Genomic DNA, 6,221 nt, shown 5'->3' with positions numbered 1-6,221 from the left:
TTTTCCTCATCATGACCTGTGTTTCTTCCCTCCACCGGTTAACTTAAATTCAAGTTGGATTTGGCAAAGTATCTCTATTGGGCTCGAGATTGTGTTGAAAAATGCTAAATGGCGAGTTGGTAATGGAGCTCATATCAACATCTGGACATCTAACTGGATTCCTTCTCTGAATTCTGCTTTACAGGACTGGGGTGATTTGAATACTTCTAACTATCAGTTGGTTTCTGATCTTATAGATACTGATACTGAACAATGGAATGTGTCGCTTCTTCGCCTTCTCTTTACAGCTGATCAGGTGAACTCCATTTTAACCATTCCCATTCAGTTATATCAAGAGGATAAATTAATCTGGCCCTTTACAACCACTGGTATTTTTACTACTGCCTCAACTTATAAGATGTTGTGTGACAAAGATATCCTAACAGATAACTCCATGGGTTTATCTCAACATTTTTGGTTATCTTTTTGGAAGTTGAAAGTACCTTACAAGTTTCAGATTTTCCTGTGGAGAGCTATTCACAATGATGTTCCAGTCAAAGCAAGAATTTTCACCCATGTGCATAATGGTGATTTACACTGTGTGCTTTGCAACCACAATCAAATGGAAGATCTGGACCATCTATTACTTCATTGCCCTCTCTCTAGGGCAATATGGCAGTATTTTTTACCTCATCAGTTTCACTTTATTTTGCAGCACTCTTCTCTCTTATCTTGGATTCAGACTTGGAAACTCAAAGACTCCATCATCAACATCCAGAAGTCCCCTGAGATTGTTCACTTATCTATGTGCATCATGCATTTCATATGGAAGCTTCGATGTAGTGTTGTTTTTAACAATACCACTCCCAACCATAACTCTGTTGTCCATCAGGTCACTTCATACATTCTCCAGCATCATCTAGGAAGTAATCCTGCTAACTACAATCATCCTAATGTTCATAATATGTTTTTACATCATAAATGGGAACCTCCTCCTTTGCAGTACCTAAAAATTTAATATCGATGCTTCTTATAATTCTAGTTCTTTGTTAGCTGGTATTGGAATTATAATTCGGAACTCTACAAGGGCATATGTCATGGGAAGGGGAGCCTTGAGAAGAGCTAGTAATGCTCAACAAGCCGAAGCATGGTCAATGTTGGAGGCTATGCAACTGGCAGATTCAAATGGTTGGTCTCATGTGATTTTTGAATCTGATAATCTGGGAATTTCTGGGAATTTGTTCTTTTCTTCTAACAACAATCTTCTCTTCTCTTTGTCACTGACAGAGTATACCTCCTCTGCGAAAATGTGTAAACATATGTAATATTAATCCTGTTTGGTCTTGTAGTTTTGTGTATAGGTCTGGTAATAAAGCCGCAGATGCAATAGCGAAGGCAGCTTGTAAACATAATCTATGTGGGGATTGGTGGTTTCATCCACCTCCTTTGTTAATTCCTTACATAAATTGTGATGTATCAATTACTTATGTTTAATATAAGTTCTTTCCTTGGTTAAAAAAAAAAAATTAAAGGGATAACCCATGGAAAACAGGAGTTACATTCCATACAAAGAAATTAATAGACTATAGGGAAAGACCGACTTAAGCAATTTGAGTCTAAAGCGTTTGGTATAACCCCAAAATTTCTTGGAAGAACCAAAGGTGCAGATATCCATGCGGGTCTCATTATCCATATTGGCCCAAGCCTCAATATCGATCTTCAAATACACAGTAGAGTTGCAACACCAGTCAACCTGTCTGGAATACACAGGGTCACACAATCACCACGTACTTCAGGCAATCCAATCAAAATGTTCCGTTTCCGAGAAACATTTCCTTATCCTTGATGCTCACTTGCATGTTACCCTACATCAAACCGTAGAAGATGAACAACATCGAATCAACATGCCAAAAAGTGCAACTCATTAAGAACTTATTGCTCATAGAATTTATTTCCTTTTCCTAGATGTTGCACCACCTTCAACTATGCAGTTTCAGATTCTAAATCAACTGAAACATTATCCATATTCACAACATCGATAATCATGATAACTCTCCAAAATTAGTTGTTGTTTTTTTTTTAAATCACTTCAAAATTAATTTTTAGTCAAATATTTTCCATTAGACAATTTGAACCGACCACCCACACAAATGTAAAAAGTAATTTCTGATCCAAGAGAGGGGTTGTACCTTATACGCTTCTGCAAGAGTTAAACAACACATTGACACCAAGGTTTAGACCTCAGGCCTATATTTTTAACAAATGAAATGAATTAAAAAGGAAAATTAGATAGCATATTAAGATTGATGTGGTAGACTATATATAGGTAACTATATAACCATATCCAAAGACCGTGTGATAATTCTGATCTAAGATTGGGGTTGTACCTTAGAAATCCAATTGCGCAATATGAGAGCATCCAAATTTTTAAAGGACAGGAAGCGAATAAGTTCATGAATATTTTGGGGAAAATTGGGGGGAACGATTTAAGATGGTGTTGTACCATAAAAATAAGACAACCAATTCACAATATGAGAGCATTCGAAGCTCTTACCTTTGACAGGGAGCGAAGAAGTTCCTGCATAGGTAGAAACTGAAAAAGATAAAAACATAAAAGATATGATAATACGAAAAACAGTATGCGGCAAAATCTAAGACAAACGGAAATATTTAAGACAAAACCAGTGCTCTCTACTGATGATTGTCGATGTCAGCTGGGGAAGTGATACTGTATATTCTTTTCATCAAGCTCGCCATTCATCAGACCATACGGCACATACCTTGATTCAAAATAGAGTCACACAACGCAAGCACAACTCAAGCACATAATCCATTTAGACATTTAAAATCTTTTCCAAGGCTGAAATAATCCATTTAGACATTTAAAATCTTTTCCAAGGCTGAAAATACCACGTATCTTCCGTTATCATGTTAAAATAACGGTCCCGATGGGAAACTAATACCGACTAAGTTATATATTAAAGAGTTAGGGGTAGTGATAACCTTTGTAATAAAATCAATATACGGGATCATCTATGAAATTGTTGTTGTACCTCTGACATCAGGACCATGTCTATTGCTGGGTGGCGAGAAATACTGTGAAGCTCTGAGTCGAAGGCGTGCAAAATAGGTTTTCTGGTAGGGTCATGACAAAATTGCATTATTTCCAAATTAAGGAACAAAACCCGGTTGCGAGACTAAAAGGTGTCACCAGGTCGGGATAATTATCTTTATAACCCTTGCACGAAATGTCACATTCCTCACCAACTACTACCGTATGGAGGACCTGACAAGTTATACAACACCATTTTCTCTCGTAAATGAATTAGGTTGCAGTTTCCTATCAAAGAATCTTGCAACCCACAGAAGTACATGGATCATTTAAAAGTTGAACCAAGGGAATCACAGTCATTTCGTTGAAATAATGACCTGCACTCAGATTCTGAATAATAACCTTTAAAAAACATCACCAAAGACCAAATCAAACTTTAAGATATAAACTGCTTATCCGAACCTTAACTGACCGAATAACACTTTTTATGCAAATGCACGCTGCAGTTCACACTTCAGCTAATTCATGCTTTTGAACATCCTTTACCAAGTTCAAAACCTATAACATCAACAACATAAAATTAGAATTGTGTTATGTAACTGATCACGGTGTATACTAAAAGAGATTAGTAGGTTCCATTTAGTAAAATTCAATGCTCTATAATGTAACAGTTCATCTATGCAACAAGGAATTAGATGTACTTCATAAAGAAAGTGAACAATCGTTAAGCCAAAGGAGGAGAGCAGTAACAGCATAATTCTAGGTTGTAAAGGCTCCAGGGAGCCTAACTATCCCTCTCTATCTTTTGAGGATTTTTTTTTTCACATGCTCACCGCAATTGTTTGTTCTCTACTACTTTATCTCTTTTAAACACCTAAAATTTTCCCTGTTACCAGAAAAATTGAAAAATAATAGGTTCAAACCTTCCAAAATTCAATATACCTTGTCATAAGCTTCTTTGATTTGAGCCTGTATCCATAGCTTGCACATATGGCCTGAATAACACATATGTGCTTTGAACCAAGAAAGGCTTAAAAGACATTTAATTACATTCTAAAATAATACATCAACTGAAGTAAAACTCAAGAAACGACAGTATATTATTAAGAGCGTTAGAATTCTGTTAAATATTGTAGAACCTAACCTGCATTTTAAGTCATCTCCGTCGAGGTAACTTTGCCCACAACTGTTCACATTATTTCAAAAACCAGCAGATACTATTTCTTTTCTTTATACATATATACAACATAAAAATAAGTCGGCATTAAAACACAAAGAGATAAAGGTATCGTCATTAGGCTTTGGCTTGGAACTGATGTTTTTAGCGCGAATTCATAGAGCTCCGACAATAAGAAACACCAAGCGAGCGAGTTAATCATATTAAACAAATTCAGCAATCTAAAATGATTCTCTGAAAACCAAAATTCACATTCCAATGAGAACATACCATATTTAGATCTGAATTGGAAAACCTGTACATAGACATTTCATCGGGAGGATCAAGGACTTATTAATATTTCATCAGGAGGCTCAAGGACTTGTTATTCAGCCAATATGAACAACCAAGAAGCGATGTAATACTGGAAATTCTAATACATCGGCAGTCATATCCCACACTCGAGTTTCCAGAATCACATCATATCTTGATTCTGACCCTCAAATTCGGGTCCCAATCACTGATTCAACTTACCCTGGCAACTAATGCCAACTCTAATGTCCATGAACAAAGGATTAGCAACATTAGCCAGGGTAGCACTGCATAGAGGAAATTGACATTTGTGAATCAGTTAAACCTTCATCAAATTTAGAAAACTTCATAGATTCAATTCTAATAGACTAACCACTTTGAAACTGCATTCATTGCATACTTAGTAGTTACATGCTATTAGCCAGGGGTGCGGAACACTGTGCATATCTTAGTTAAAATCCTGCAAACATGTACAACCTGAATTGTAATTAACCCATATTACATTAGCTTATTAATCTGTAAAATGCCTACTGTGTTAAACCTAATTTCAGTCTCCTGAAATATATAGTATCCTATAAATCAAACCTACAAAACCCAATAGTCAAAATCACAGGTAATCAACATCAAATCAATAATATATTAACAAAATTCAGCAAATACAAAAACCCTAATCAATATTTATCCAAAAAAAAAAAGCAAATACAAAATTGAGACACAAACCCCTTTAGGACGTGATATTTCTGTTAGGATTTGAGATAGAATCTCGGATTGCTGAAACACGGAGGATTACGAGGTATGGTTCCAACGATTTCTTCAACGACATCTTTGTTGTGAATAAGTAGATGAAAAGAAGAGTTTAACAGTGAGAAACTGGAAAATTTGCTTGATAAGATGGAGAAGAAGATATGCTTGCATTAATCAATCAAATTAAAAACAAACAAAAACAAATAAATTTTAATACCGAATCGATTCGCTGAATCAATCCGATGACGGCAACCGTAAACCCTAAAAAGAGGCACGTCTTCTGATTGAATATTCACCCCTGTAAAAAATACCTGAAAAAGATCAACAAACTCCAATCAGTACAATTAAATTCGAAGAATTACATAAGAGAAAAGAAAGAATCGAAAAAGATAAAAAGAAAAAAAACACGGACGAAGCCGGGTACTCTTATTTTAGCTTTTTAGGGAACAAAGCTATATTAGGAAACTTAGGGTAATGGACATCCGCCTTGTTTGTCAAGATTTATGATTATCTATTTATGATTATAGATAATCAAAAATAGATAAATAATTTTAGTATAATCATTTTTATAATAAATTTTCACAAACACCTTTATCAAATAATTGATTATCTTTGAAAAATGCTCCCTAAAAGTAGTGGGAAAAATAATGATCTAGAACTTTTTTCTAAGTTCCCTAGTGTTTTTTTAACCCTCTCTTGATAGTTTATAGAAAATAAGAGGAATAAACACAACTCAATTTTATTAAGAAAAAATAATTGATTATAATAATTTTTAAACAACTTTTTTCTGTTTATGGAAATAATGGATTTTTTCAATTATGATTAAAATAAGCAATTATTATAATGGTTACCAAACGCATATAGAATCCATTATAATCTGCATAATGGATTATGGGATGATAATCCATTAAAATAATGGTTACCAAACAGCCCCGATATATACGTCACAGATCGGTCTATCCTGTCTGGAGGATGACG

At 34.8% G+C, this 6,221-nt stretch overlaps 1 long non-coding RNA gene across 8 annotated transcripts; it reads right to left on the bottom strand.

The window, feature by feature from the left end:
• Positions 1–1,393: 1,393 nt before the first annotated feature.
• Positions 1,394–5,742, bottom strand: LOC113306939. 8 transcript variants are annotated; one of them, XR_003338922.1, is made up of 7 exons: positions 5,461–5,742; positions 5,220–5,322; positions 4,873–4,959; positions 3,974–4,786; positions 2,534–3,589; positions 2,169–2,226; positions 1,394–1,844 (listed from the first exon to the last, which is right to left on the bottom strand). It is a non-coding gene; the product is annotated as an uncharacterized LOC113306939 (long non-coding RNA). The 8 variants fall into 8 exon arrangements; XR_003338916.1 differs by having other exon boundaries at positions 2,169–3,589; XR_003338920.1 differs by having other exon boundaries at positions 1,394–2,226.
• Positions 5,743–6,221: the final 479 nt, after the last annotated feature.

The sequence above is a fragment of the Papaver somniferum genome, chromosome 8 (genome assembly GCF_003573695.1).
Source record: "Papaver somniferum cultivar HN1 chromosome 8, ASM357369v1, whole genome shotgun sequence".
NCBI classification, from domain to species: domain Eukaryota; kingdom Viridiplantae; phylum Streptophyta; class Magnoliopsida; order Ranunculales; family Papaveraceae; genus Papaver; species Papaver somniferum.
Note: the sequence above shows the minus strand (reverse complement) of the source record. Positions and strands in the feature narration are given on the sequence as shown.